Here is a 12,500-nt window from a genome sequence, read left to right on the forward strand (position 1 = left end):
TATATATATATTATCCATAATACATATAATATATATGATATATGATATGTATGGATGTATGTATGTATGTATGTATGTATGATGTATATATATATATATATATATATATATATATATATATATATATATATATATATATAAATATAGAGAGAGAGAGAGAGAGAGAGAGAGGAGATAGAGAGAGAGAGAGATGAGAGAGAGAGAGAGATGTGTGCATTTTGAATAGGGTTTATACCCGCACACTTTTATACCTTTTCTTCATTGAAAAGTGAGGAACGGCTAGAAAACCGGTAATAGACCGATCTCATTATAATATAGTTTTCTCAGAGCTCGGTAAAAGACGATCTACGCATGCCAAGACGGCTGATTTATTCTCATGAATAACAGATGACGCGCATTATCTACACAAAGAGGGGTCGGCTGGAACAAACGAGAGAGAGAGAGAGAGAGAGAGAGAGAGAGAGAGAGAGAGAGAGAGAGAGAGAGAGAGAGAGAAAATCTTCAAGACTTTCATCCAACGTGATGAATTCTCCCTCGAGAGATCAATGAGACGTGAAATTTCGTCGATACAAAAATGGGATAAAAGATACGATTTCATTGATCTCTGAGAAGCATTTGCACAAAACATCACTTCATGCAAGAGATTTGTCTCTTAAAAATTTTTCTTTTGCTTATCATAACTCTGACGTCCTGAGCAGACTGAAGAGGAATATTCAGAGGACTGAATATCATCTTATATAAATACAAGAATTTGGAGAGAGGAAAATGCAAAGAAAACGCAGAAACGACTGAATATCATCTTATATAAATACAAGAATTTGGAGAGAGGAAAATGCAAAGAAAACGCAGAAACCACCATGACAACACCTAGTATTCGATATACGTAAATTGTTTTATTAGCATTTATATCTAACCACAATACCATCGTATTGGGTGAAAGGAAAAACAAATCAGACAAGAAATCTGAGACGGACACAGTCTGATAAGGTGAAATACAGGGGATTGCCAACCAACCAGAGGTTAAACGTATTTGCCCTTGACATTTGCCAAGGGACAACAAAGGCGGCAGTCTTTTCATTAGTCATTCTCTGTCTTCCATTCGCTGAGAATGGGAAACAGTCTTTCCAACCGTATTAATAAGCAAAAAGAATATAATGGGGGTACACCACGACCCAATCTTTCTCATGACCAGTCAAAAGGAAAACAGGACACTCGCGTACGATCTTTTTCCAGCAACCAAAAACAAGACAACGAATCTGTTCTTTCCGAAAGTGAGCGCCAGAAGAGGTAGGCCTCCACATTCTTTTCTCATTCGACCGATTTACGGATTATTATCAACCTGAGGTCGAGCCTTTTGTGAACTTTCTTATCAAAAATTTAGTCTGAAGCGTTTCTTCCCACTTATTCTCTAATTAATGTTAATGGATTATTCACACAGCATAAAATGGCTGGGAAAAGAGGCGAATCACTTTTATTCAGCAAAAGAAAGTCTAAAGGCAGTTCTTTTCGTTATATTTAATAACCAAAGAACGTGCAATAATTCCGATGATTCCACTCTTGAACTTTTTTTGTGGACGTTCGCTATTTGGGGAAATGCTCTCATTATCCTCAGAAAAGCTATTTCTTGCCTTTCAAATATTAATGAAATTTAAGCACTGGGTGGACAAGAATCTCATTATCCAGGTACGTCAGAACCAGATCTACGGTACGTCGACACACATATATATATATATATATATATATATATATATATATATATATATATATATTATATATATATATATATATATATATATATATATATATATATATATATATAGTTTATCACATTACCGTGATTCATATACATATATCGAACTACAAATGTCCTTTAATATCTAATTCGCTCTACCTCGGAATTAATGGCCCTTGCGGTGTCGGGGGAGATTTAAGGCTTCACTGCCAGTCCTGGGAAATTGGGAAGTCGCTGGTTCGCGCCTGTCGATGGCCAATTCTATTATCGCTTAATAAATTCCCCCTCGGTTAAGCATATATGAAAATATATTCCGAGTTTAGAGCGAATTTAGATATTAAAGGACATTTGTAGTTCGATATATATATATATATATATATATATATATATATATATATATATATATATAATATATATATAGAAATCCTCTTTACTGGTTTTTTATCGGATTAGAATGTTCTCTCTCTCTCTCTCTCTCTCTATAGCGCCATGTGAGTAATCGTACTGGTATAAGAAAATTTTATGGAAGAGAATGTATGAGGGAAAATGGAAAAGCCTGAAGATAAGTGATACAATTCAGCAAAAATGCTAGAATAATGGAGGTTGAATTGAATTCAATATAGAATTTACGCCGAAGGCCGAGCACTGGAACTTAAGAGACCATTCAGCCGCTGAAACGGAAATTGACATTAAAAGTTTTTTCATTTATTTTTTTTTTAATTAACCCAATATTCTTTGGAAGTTTGTATTTTAAGTCACTATCCCCATTTTGGCTCGTTAATATAAATTGTGGTATATCGTCTGGATAATAATAATAATAATAATAATAATAATAATATAATAATAATAATAATAATAATAATATGGCAAGCTGAGGTCTGAATATCGTAGGTATCATTGCATATTAGCTCTACATCTTTCACTTACTTTTTGGAAAAAATACGCAAAACTTCATTTTCGGAAAGATCACGCAAAACCTTCTTTTCTGAAAAATTACGCAAAACTTCCTTTTCGGAACAATTAGGCAAAACTTCCTTTTCGGAAAAATTACCCAAAACTTCCTTTTCGGAAAAATTACGCAAAACTTCATTTTCGGAAAAATTACGCGAAACTTCATTTTCGGAAAAATTACCCAAAACTTCCTTTTCGGAAAAATGACGCAAAACTTAATTTTCGGAAAAAATACGCAAAACTTCCTTTCCGGAAAAAACTAAGTAAAACTTCCTTTCCGGAAAAATTGCGCATAACTTCCTTTTCGGAAAAATAACGCAAAACTTTATTTTCGTAAAAATTATAGAAATTACTTGACACCGACGCCTGATATTGCCGTTACAGAAAAACACCTGAGATTAAGGTAAAATTAACACACACACACACACTAGTTCGACGACTACTGGGAATGTACCACCTACTAAGCTCATGTAGCCATTCAATACTGAGGAGAAATATCGATGATATCTGACCCTCTGTACTACAGAGGGAAGTGGGGAGAGAGAGGGGGAAGGCCCTACCGTACCTGTCTACTTGAGGCATCTTGAGATTGAAACGTTACTCACCGGTAATAGAACTATGTTATGAAAGGGTCTCCTCTTACCTCTCCTTTGAAGATAGTTTTTTTTCCGCTTACTTGGGGAGTAAGCCTACAACTACTTTGTTGTTGTTGTTGTTCTTATTGGGGGGTAGGAATAGTCTACGCAAGAGCCTAAGAAAGTTTGAAAAAGGTGTTTAGCGTTGAGCTAAAGATACAGGAATTTTATGATACCATATTTATGATTTATTTATTAGAATGTAAACGCAAAAACTGAATAATGTGCATGTTAAACAGTACAGAAAAATAATTCCTAATAAAATATAGCATATTTATCTAAGTTTTCGCTGGTGAAACAAGGCTCTATTTGACCGTAGGTTTTAGCACGTTTTAATTTGCGTGAAGGGAAAATCTTGCACACGGCCCAAGTAAGCGGGAGGTCGGATCACGCCTTGTTTCGTTTTATCATCATTTCCTAAACATGATCCGTTTCATTGATAAGGAGTGGCGACACAAAATCAGAAAATAATCCCTGCTTCATTCAGCCTCTGACTGCTAAATCAAATATGAAACTTCCACAATCAAAGCTGTATTGCAAACTGTAATAGGATCATCAACAGCATATTGAAATCCCGTACATATGGGGACATTCTACCCTTTTACAGTCTATTCTGAGTCAGTCTCATACCATATGACGGTGATAGGAACATCTTGAAGAGAGGTCTAAATACTACGCCAAGAGATTTTGAAGGCTTGAGGCGTACTCTTCACTCCTCTAATTCCAGTAATTCCAGACACTGCGGCTCATTTCCAGCTGGATCGACTGAGTGAGAATGTGAACGGGAATGCGTCCCCTGATCTAACGATTTGCAGCTCATCTCTTTACCACAGAGCCAAGTCATCCAACTTTTATATATTGAAGGAAATAAAAGGTCTCTGCTAATTATCTCACCCTACTCGAGCCCGCAGGCACTGCGTGTTCTGCCCTCTAGTGAAAGTGCTTTGTTGAAGCGCATTTTACGGAAGATGCCTGAACAGAAAACAATAATTTCTATAAAGAGGAGGTATGTAGTACCGCCGATGATTTTGTATTACAATATTCCTACAATGGATGGACAAAGGATGTGAAGCATATGGCCTTTCATACCATTATCTGTCTACTTATCTATCTCTCTATCTTTATATGTATATTTACATATATAATATATATAGTAGTGCCCATAAATATTAACCCACTGAGACCCACTGACAGCAGCACTAAAAACGTACTTAGTAGTTAGACAACTGTGGTAGTAACAAGCAGAGTTTAGTAAGACATGAAGCTAGAAACATCACTCCAAACAAAACTACTAACAACCGGAGGGCTAACACAGTCTAGAACGACTCTTTATATATATAATATATAATATATATTATTATATTTATCACAAAAACAAAGGAAGCACACACGCACACTTTCCTACCGACCTCCATACAATAAAACTGAACCTGCCTACCGCCGCCGCCATCCATTACCTAAGGTGAAGTGACAAACAAACACGAATATCCACTTAAACAATGACGCCGTCTGACGGGCCCTGTATGACACGCGTTCCGACCGCTGCCTAATTAGCGACGCCCCCTGGGTAATACCCGCCAGCGGAACGGCCCGCCCTGTATGGGCGAAAATCCCGTTCGACACTGCAGGGCATTATGGCCTTACCCACCAGCGTTGGATGACAGGCTATTTGTTTGAATTGCTGTTTAATTTATGGACCGTGGCTCCTATTGCGAGCTTTAGGGATGGCTCGGTTTCAGATGTGGCGCTAGTGTGTACACGCACACGCTCTCTCTCTCTCTCTCTCTCTCTCTCTCGGCTTCAGATGTGGCACTCTCATCAAGAGAAAGAGAGAGGCAGAGGTGATGTATTAACAGCCAACTCAACGGCTGAAAAAGTTTGACTAATACTTAATTCCCGTGAGTACACATGCAGAGAGAGAGAGAGAGAGAGAGAGAGAGAGAGAGAGAGAGAGGGGGGGGGGGGGACTACTCAAATGGCTGAAAAAAGTTTGACTAATACACTTAATTCCCGTCAGTACCGAATAAGTATGGGTTATACCTGACGTTTAGCCAGTAAAACCGTGCCATTCCACACAAGTACCAAATAATTCCCCTAATCCAATCCTGAAAAAATGTGGGTAATGTCGATCTCCTACAACATTATTTTGAGCTGCTATGGCTTTTCCCATGATGCACATGCAGAAGTATTCAATTTTTCACCGACTACACACGCTTCTGACGAAGATAACATGAAGGCATATTTCCAATGAAAAAAGGAAAACCTTTCTTGTGATTAACGTTAAGGAAAAACACTTCTGTTTACCATACGAGTTCAAGACAAAAGGTTTTCTTGAATGAGGTACACTCTAAAGGAAATATTAATAATCCTTTAAACATACTGCGTGGAAAATGGTTCAGCGCTAATAATTTTTTTAAGATGGAATCCTGCCTCTAACCGTAGGTTGAAAATATTTTTCATATCTCTCTCTCTCTCTCTCTCTCTCTTCTCTCTCTCTCTCTCCTCCTTTAATCAGGTACAGGCTGATACTTTTCCCGTTTTCCTCCAGGTAAGAGCTGGATGACACTTTTCCCGTTTTCATCCAGGCAAGTGCTGGATGACACTTTTCCCGTTTTCCTCCAGGCAAGTGCTGGATGACGATTTTCCCGTTTTCTCCAGGCAAGTGCTGGATGACCAATTTCCAGTTTTCCTCCAAGCAAGTGCTGCATGACCAATTTCCAGTTTCCCTCCAAGCAAATGCTGGATGACCATTTTCCAGTTTACCTTCATGTAAGTGCTGGATAACACTGCGTTTTATCTTTAGGCAATTGCTGAACAAATATTTGCTGACCAGCTGTCATCTATTGCAATAAGCAAAAGAGTAAACTTTCGACTCTTCGAACCCAAAACAAATGAACTGGCAGTAAACGATCTGGCCCTACCATCTCGTACCTCTTTCAACCACTGTACCTGCAGGCACCAGCAGCAGAGTCCACTTACAATACATCCCTTGCTCGGCGTCTCATTAAGTATGATCAGCATGCGATTAGTTTCAATTACGGCGAGATTGCTTGGGCATAAGACTGATTGTTGGGTAAATTGACGAAATCCCTACACGGATTACTCCATAAGCCAATCACATTGCCCGATAATTTGACATCGCAGATTTTTTTTGTTCTGGGAAGACTGTTTTAAGAGAGAGAGAGAGAGAGAGAGAGAGAGAGAGAGATAGATTTAACATACCAGAATACCGGTTTCAGTTATTGTCGGCAACATAGCATTTAGCAAGGGATATTCTAAAAAAAAAAAGAAAAAAATATTACTGATATCACTCATAGCTAACTAGCTAAAATGCCTTCGGTTTTGACAGATTTCTCCCAAAATTAAACAAGGTTAGTGGGTTTCACCAGGTTCATCAAAAACAGCCCATTAGTTTTGACGTCCTAATAAGTGACAGAAAGCCTAACAAATGGACAAAACGGGAAGGCATACAAACACAGGAAAATAAAATGATAAAACAAAAGCTCCCAGTCGGAGATAATTAAAACAGATCATATTGCACCAAAGACCAAATTATATAGTGGCATCATGTCTCTCCATTCCACCAAGACTCTACTCCTGGCTCTCGATTCAGGATCCCCCATTTTCAATGGAAGGACACATATGACCCCTTCCCCCTTTCCCACCAACCTCAGTCCCCCTTAAACTCCTTGCTGGTGGCAATTTCCTGAAAAAAAAAAGAATTGATCATCCTTCGTGGAAATCGACAATACTCCTCCACCATCCGAAATCTCTCACATTCACCACCACCGCGCCTTCCATTATGCATCTCTCTCTCTCTCTCTCTCTCTCTCTCTCTCTCTCTCTCTCCTCTCTCTCATGCAACCTCTCCCTTAAAGGGTATCAAAGAGACGGAAAGGAAATAATTCGCTGTCTTTCATATGTTCCCAAAGTCCGCAGGGGCGTTAAGCAGCACAATTCCCCTGTGGTGTAATCTTCCTAAAGGAGAGAGAGAGAGAGAGAGAGAGAGAGAGAGAGAGAGAGAGAGAGAGAGAGAGAGAGAGAGAGAGAGAAGAGCGTATAATAGAGCGAAACGAGGCTTTGATCTCACTATCTAAATGATGTAACGGCACACTGCTGGAGACCCCACTTCAAACACACACACATATGTGCGTGTGTACATAATATATATATTATCTATATATATATATTATATATATATATATATATGTATTTGTATGTATGTATGTAGTATGTATGTATGTATGTATGTGATGTATGTATATGTATATACACACATACAGACATCGAGCTACAAATGTCCTTTTATATCCAATGCGCTCTACCTCGGAATTAATATATTTCAGTATATGTTAACCGAAGGGGAATTTTTTCGGTGATACAACTAAAAAAAATTCCCCTTTGGTTATACATATGCATACACACACACACACATATATATATATATATAATATATATATATATATATATATATATATATATATATATAATACAATACACCACTATTAAAAAACCCTTTAATTGCTATGCCAAAAAAGTACTCATCCTATCAACTCACCACTCAGAAAGATTTCTTATTATTCCCTAAACCTGACCAACCTACCACCAAAGAGTATCTTAGTGACAACTAAGATACTCTTAGTTGTCACCACACATCTCTGTAACGCACCGTAGGAATAATATGTACTCTCCTCAACAGATAAATATGGCTTCCCTCTCTCTCTCTCGTCTCTGATGCTTTCAGGGCCGTTTCTGACAAGCTATGTTTACTAGAAAGAGTCACCATCATGAACTCTTCCAAATTTCTCCAATTTAGGATGAGATTCGAATGAGAGAGAGAGAGAGAGAGAGAGATGAGATGAGGAGAGGAGGAATTGAAGGAGAGGCGAGAGAGAGAGAGAGAGAGAGATTTCCAATAAGTTTTTTAGAACCTGCATTGAACATCATGTATTCATACAGTATCTTCCATACTTACGATTTTAAGTTTAATTATTTATTATTATTATTTAGACAATTACCTCTTCAGATACCTGAATCAGGACTTGGTGATTACATCTGAAGGACTTCCCATCTCTGCTGAATTGATGGAGATTTTAATACTAATAATACTAATAATAATAATAATAATAATAATAATAATAATAAATAATAATAATAATAATTAACTGCTTTCCATAGTAATAAGTGTTCTCACCGATGACAACCATAATATGTTAACCTGGCAAAGATTTATCGTCAAGATTACTTCACTAACGGAAACGTTATCTTGGGCATTTTCTGTAAATTGTAGATGAAACGATAGAAAACTGACGCTAACCAAATGTAAATTAGCCACGCTTTCGGTAATCATCAAAAGAATTTCCATTTCATACCTGAGAGAAGATCCGTCCTTTTCACCATCAAGATTGTCGGTACGAAACTGAATTATATCAATACCTCGAAAATGCAGAGCAATTGCATTAAATAAACTATATATGGGATCTGTCATTCATTACACCATGTTATAATTTGCATGCGAATAACCAATCCACGCATTACACAAGCTTTTCAATTTTTGACTAGAAATGAAGGACTTCTCAAGGAGATGATATCAAGGAGATGATAAGCTTCTAAAGGCCATTAAAGTGAGTGGTTTAACAGTTACTATTTTCTGATATAATAGCCATTTTAAAAGAGCCTTATTCTTCAGGAGCTCTGTCGTTCATACTAGTTACACTTGAGTTTAGCCTTGGGTTTTGGCCTAAAGGCCTACACATCAAATTCTTATATTTTAAGGCAATGAAAGAGCATAGGACTACACATCAAATTCTTATATTTTGAGGCAATGAAAGAGCATAGGACTACACATCAAATTCTTATAGCTTGAGGCAATGACAGGGCATAAGACTATACATCAAATTCTTATATTTTGAGACAATGATAGGTCATGGCATTTCTTATTGCAAATAGTTTTCTACCCGTCTCTGTTAGAAATAGAGTAGCTTTTAAGTAACTAATTATAACAAATGACTAAATTCAACTAACAATAGTGGGCAGATAATTCTTTACACCAGTATTACATGAATAGGTCTATGTTTACTCTGCAATCAGGAGGCGGGGCTTAGCTGCAACGCTAGGTGGACTCTGCTACAGTCTGAGGCTGGACTTAACTGTAAAAGTACCTTGAAACGTGGATATTTTCAATTTAATCAGTCTATAGATATTTAGAGTCAACTGTTGAGTATTTATTATTCTTGACTTCAATGTCAACTTCAATAAAAACTGAAAAAAAAGGCGACGGACATAATATCAGAGAAGCTACGCGTCTACTAAATAACTGTCATTTTCGTAAAGCATATCGTACATTTCGACGGAAGCATAACACGCGAGAGATAAGCGATAAAACTGATCCACACTTATTTACGTATTCCCTTTCATTCCATGAAATGGAACGTGGCAACATTTTCCCCCCCATTCCAGGAAACGTCCGGGAGAGGGGGAATTATTAAACAGTCCTCTCTCTCTCTCTCTCTCTCACTTCGGCATGGCCAGCCAAGTCACGTAAGCCCTTCCTGGTACCATGCAGCAGAATAGAATAGAATATAGAACTGAGGCCGAAGGCCAAGCGCTGAGACCATGAGGTCATCCTGCGCTGAAACGTACGCTGCCAGTAAAAGGGTTTGAAAGGTGTAACAGGAGGAAGAAACCATCGCAGTTACACTGTGAATCAATTCTTAGGAGAGGGTGAAAAGTAAGATGGAAGAAAGAGAATATGAACGGAGGGGCCAGTAAAGGGAACGAAAGGGGTTACTACTATTTTTTTTTTATAGTCATCCAACTCAATCTTACAGATGCACAAATGACACCATGGTCTAACTATCAAATAACGGAAATATGCAGAATGGAGTAAATACGTACCTGGGAACGAAAAAACATACAGATATTAAAGTATCCACGAAAATCGATTTGAAAACAGCAACCAAAAATCTAATCTAAGTCACCGGTTAAAAATGTAATTTTGGTAAAATTGTACTTGTAATTATTACCCTAAGTGACACTGAGTCGAAACGGCTCGCAGTAGTCATTTGTTTCACTTTCCTTCATGGCTTCTGCCTTTATTTATATATTCATCACGTTCCAAATTTTCGTGATTCAGTTATATATATATATATATATATATATATATATATATATATATATATATATATATACATTTATATATATATATATATATATATATATATATATATATATATAGATATATATATACGCTTATATATATGCATTAAGTTACAAATGTCCTTTAATATCCAGTTCGCTCTAACTCGGAATTAATATATTTACTTATATGATAACCGGAGGGGAATTTTTTAGTTGATAATAATTTCGTCCTCTCGTGGATTTGAACTAGCACACAAAGGAGAAATCAGGAATTCAGTGGGGTTACCGACTCGGCCAAAAAGTGAGCTCACTTGCTGGCCGAGTCGGCCATGTCACCGAGGCCCTGATTTCTCCTCTGTGCGCTGGTTCGAATCCACGAGAGGACGAAATTATTATAAGCTAAAAAGTTCCCTTTCGGTTAACATAGAAGAAAATATATTAATTCCGAGGTAGAGCAAATTGAGTATTAAAGGACATTGGTGGCTTAATGCATGTATATGAATCACGGAGATGTGTAAGAATTCATATATATATATATATATATATATATATATATATATATATATATATATATATATATATATATATATATAGTATATATAAAAGATGACAAAGCGATAAACGATAACGAAGTAATAACGAATAAAAACAACTGGTACCTCATCAGTCGAGACGTAAAAATAATCTCGGAAAAACATGAAGCTTCAAGCTTAAATGTAGCTGTAAAACAACGCTTTTATTATCCAACTCTTTTTTTTATTACTACTTTTCTTTTTATTCATCTATCCTATGGACGCAGTTCCTGCATTCTTCTCTCTCTCTCTCTCTCTCTCTCTCTCTCGCTCTCTCTCTCTCTCTCAGGCCCAAAACAGTGGGAACGACCTATATAGAATATTTCCCAATTAATTTTTATGTCTATATCCTTACCCCTACCTACCATTCCTCCTTCGTATAACACCCCCACCCCCAGCCCCTTCCCCCAACCTGACCCATCATCCATTAATTAACAACCCGGGGAGGAAGCTGCGTTAGGAGGGGGGAGATGGGGGAGGGCATGAGAAGAGGATGACAGGTATAGGAAGTGAGTAGGTGAGGGGGGAGGGATGGGAGAGGGAGAGGGAGAGGGGGAAGGGAGAGGGAGGGGGATGCTCAGAAAGGAGCTTCCAAAAACATTAACTTTTAGATGGGAAAAGAATTTTTGGCTCCTATGGAGGAGCCACAAGAAGGCGAAATATATATCGAGAAAGGGGTGGGTTTTGGAGGCAGGCCCATGGAGGGTCGGGGCAGGGGGGAGGGAGGAAGATGGAAAATATAAGTGGGCGAGGTGGAGGGAATTAATCTGTGGATGGATGGGAGGGGAGGGAGGGAATGGGTGGGGGAGGGTGTTAGTCCTCGGAGACGGATGTTTTGGACCACATTCTCCTCGAGTGATGAAGGGGAGATGGAGAACTTCTCGAGGGTATTTTCCGATACCGGTAATCTGTTCGCTCAGTTTGTTATTATTTACTACTGTAAATAGGGGGATGAATAGCGTGGTAGGAATAGAGGAGTTTACTACCTTAATGGCCTCATACGTTTCGAATACTTCTTGAGAGCAGCGAAAACTTTCCGCTCAATATCTCAGACTGATTACAACAGCAATAATACTTCACCAAGGTAGAGAATCAGTTGTAGGTAACGATACTACAACAATATGTGTGTGTGTGTTTCTAAAACTACGCAAGATGATTCATCTCAAAGCAATGATGGCTCTGGAAACATAGAAATGCTTAAATTCCAAATGCTACATCAAACTCGACTATCTTCATCTTCTTACGACCTACCCTGAACCCTCTCTGTGCAACTCTCTTCTATCTTAAATTTGGCCTCAACCGGCCGATGAAATGAAACATGGCGGCCACTTTCTTCCCACTACACTTTTGTTAACATCCCCCTTAACCGACTCGGCATGGACACATTCACTCTGGGAACTTCAGAACCAACTAACTGTACTGTACCGTCCTTCTCTCTGCCGCTTCCGTCTGCACTAGAATCACCAAGAA

Source organism: Macrobrachium nipponense, chromosome 15 (assembly GCF_015104395.2).
Source record: "Macrobrachium nipponense isolate FS-2020 chromosome 15, ASM1510439v2, whole genome shotgun sequence".
Taxonomy (NCBI): domain Eukaryota; kingdom Metazoa; phylum Arthropoda; class Malacostraca; order Decapoda; family Palaemonidae; genus Macrobrachium; species Macrobrachium nipponense.